Here is a 3329-nt window from a genome sequence, read left to right on the forward strand (position 1 = left end):
CTGTGTTACCAGGTTAATGGTTGTCAGCGGAAAGGCAAAATCTAGGGAGCTGTCTTAGGAGGTGGTGAATGAATGATGTATCAGTGTAGGTACAGGCACGTGTCATGATTAAAGCTGTAATTTTGTGGTATCATTTTTCCCCTGTTGAAGCTGGTTCAGTCCCCCATCCTGGAGCGGTTCATTTTGTGCTGCAGTGAGCTATAGCTTCAGTTGTATGGATACAGGGCAGTTCTACAAAGAGTTGTAATACAGATCGCTGCAGCCATCTGAATTGTGTTTCTCTGTGTGTGTGTGTCTTTTTAACCTGGCATTGCTTCATTGGTTTACAGCACAATCCCACAAGCAATATTATTGCTGGATTAAACTGTACTGGTGGGGTGGCCTAGAAAGGATGAATACTTCTTGAGAAGGTTACATATATTTTCTTTTGGAATATGCTAGAACTTGTTCTGAGAAAGTTGAATTATCTTTCAGACTATGGTTCATTTATAGACTTTCTGTGTTATCTATGATAGTAAGTTCTGGTCTTTGCAATTTGTTTTTAGGATCTATCTGCTCATCATGGTGTTCTGTTGTAAATCCTCACAGTTAGTTAATATTTTCTGTGGTATCCTCTAAGAATTTTGCCCAGAAATCAGTATCAAATTTATCAGTTGCATTTTCACGTGCCAAACCTACAAAGTATCTAATGTGGTAAGTTATTGATGCAGGCAGTAGAATTTAAGTTGTAAACAAATAATTTTTGTTGTAAATTATAAATTCAATGAAATATGTATGTCTAACAGTTCATAGTTTACAAATTTTTCTCATTTGTAGACTAATACTTAGACAACTTATAATAATTTGCAAAAACCTTGCCATTACACATTTTCCTAACATCTGCAAAGACTGTAAGTATATAGCTTGTCACAACAGTAGATTCTGGTTTCTGTGCTAAGATGCTTATTTGAATCCTGAGTTGAATCAGCTAAGACAACTTTTTTAAATGGTTGGAATTTTTTTTTTTTTTGAAAAAGTCTGTTGTGTGTGTGGGGTTTGTTTTTTTTTTTTAATATCAGTGCATATAAAATTAAATATGAAATTGTGAGAATACATGTTAAGTCCTTGAAATTAACTTATCTGTCAAAATAATAATAGATGTATTTGAGCCAGGGTTTATTATGAAACCACAAAATAGCTACAAGTTGCTCAAAAAAGGCACCTGCTGCCAGAGTCAGACATGCTAAAACACCAAGTCTTGAAAAATGCAGAGATTTCTTCTGTTGAATAAATGCTAAGTTAAAAAAACAAGCTAAAAGCCCCCACAACTGGAGTTACTGTGGTAGTGGTTTTTTCTGCACTCCTGTAAATAAAAGGAAGGGTTGGCTTAATAGAAGACTATCCTTAATACTTCCTACCACTTACTAGCTGCACATATTGCTGCTTTTGTTTAATTAGCAGGATATGCATTTTACAATCAAAATATGCTCTTTAGGCATTCAATACCTGGATGCTGGCATACTCAAGGTACTTCTAATAACTAAAAATTAATACTGATTTTGGATGTTAATTACATTCCAGTATCCATCCAAATAGAATGTGATATGTATCAGACATCTAGTAACCATTTCATTGCCAAACTTTAATTAAATTAATTTAAAATGTGACCATCCAAAGAAGCATAACTTGGGCTATATGATGTATGGTGTATTCTATTGTTCAGCTGAATAGGCTGCTCTTTACATTAGCCTATATTTTATTGCAAATGGATTTAATTGGTGGCAACTGAAAACAATTAGAATTGGAATTTCTTTAAAATATTTTTTTTAATTTCTTTTAATGTAAAAATGATTTCGCAGAGTGTTTGCCACAATTAGATGTTGCATTTAAATATACTGTTAAGACGCAGTTTCATGGTTAGCAAGTCTGTACTGCTGCCAGAGAGGAATGAACACAGTCATGTTTTCTTCCATCCCACACTAACACCTGTGCTCCTTCATGAGCAGCTAAATTTGGCTGAAAAGGTTTTTCAGCATCCTAACCTGGTCACAGCCCTCTGTTGTGAATGACCTTCCCGATGCCAGGGAAGCAGCAGGAACACATGGTTAATTGCAACGATGAAAAGAACCAAACTGCTCCTTTGAGCATGGACAGCTTATAAAGCAGTCCTCTATGAGCGGTACTTCCACAGCCAATACAAGCCAGCATGATGGCTTGCTGCTGCCAAAAGGATGCTTTCTTAGTCCCCTCTCCTCTTCAAATATCCCTACCCCTTTCTTCACACTGGATCCTGGCACTTTTCAACCTCTCTTTCAGCTGATAAACTAACTAACCTAATTTAGCATAGAGTGCTGGCAGGTTGGAGGATTGAGTCATCTCATGGAAAATCTCTTGGGCACCAGAGCTGGTGCAAGATAAAGAGCTCATGACCATGAGCAGGTGGGAATACTGGGGCAAGGGCAATGGGAACCTCTCCTTCCACCACAGTGGTGAGGAGCTGTTTGGATCAGCTTGTTCCATCTTGTAGAACCACTCCCTTAGTCTCAACTTTTTTATGAAAATGCTTTTATGGAAAAGTGTGGTGAAAGTTTCAGGAACCTTAACTGCCTTTCAGAGGTGTTGTGGTACCTTGTTTCTTGTTGGCATTTTGAAGCTGATGCTTGGCTGGCATACTAGAGCAGTCTTAAAAAGTAAACAGACTTAACTGGCAGCTAGGCGCTGATTTTTGAATGAAGAACCTGTAGTGCTCAAACTCTTCTCTGTTAGTAGTTAGAGCCTCAAATTGGCAGTATTCCTAAAGCATACACTTTGACTTTCAGTATTTTTTCTAAATAGGTATGATCCACTATCAAATTCTTAGGACAAGGCTTAGGTTTAGAAAAAGTGCCATAGGTATATTTAAATATGTCTTGAGTTAGTTTTGCTCAAGGTCCACTGTGTCCAGTCACAAATGCTGACCATACCTGTGTGGCTATGGGTTTACTCATATCTGGAAGCAATGTTGTATGGTAGACCCAGAGGCTGCTGCCAGCTCATTTCTTTTCATAAGCATTTGTTATTCTTGATCTTTTAAAACGTAAACTGTAGTAGGATAAATAATAAGAGAAGTAAGAAGTGTAAAACAGCTGAACTTGCTAACATATTGAGACAGCAGGAAAAGTTGTGTGGTTGGCTTTTTTTTTTTCCTGAAAAATAAGTTCACAGCAGTAGTGGATAACGTGTATAGAAAGGGGGTGTTCTTGGGAAGAATAAGTTATAGGAGTTGTGCGCTTTTATATCAAGCTCTTTCTCTGTAACAGCTTTTACTAGTAATCTTGTCTTTTATTTTTTAGCGTGGACCTTACGAGCTT

Source organism: Aptenodytes forsteri, unplaced genomic scaffold (assembly GCF_000699145.1).
Source record: "Aptenodytes forsteri isolate BGI_AS27 unplaced genomic scaffold, ASM69914v1 Scaffold103, whole genome shotgun sequence".
NCBI lineage: Eukaryota > Metazoa > Chordata > Aves > Sphenisciformes > Spheniscidae > Aptenodytes > Aptenodytes forsteri.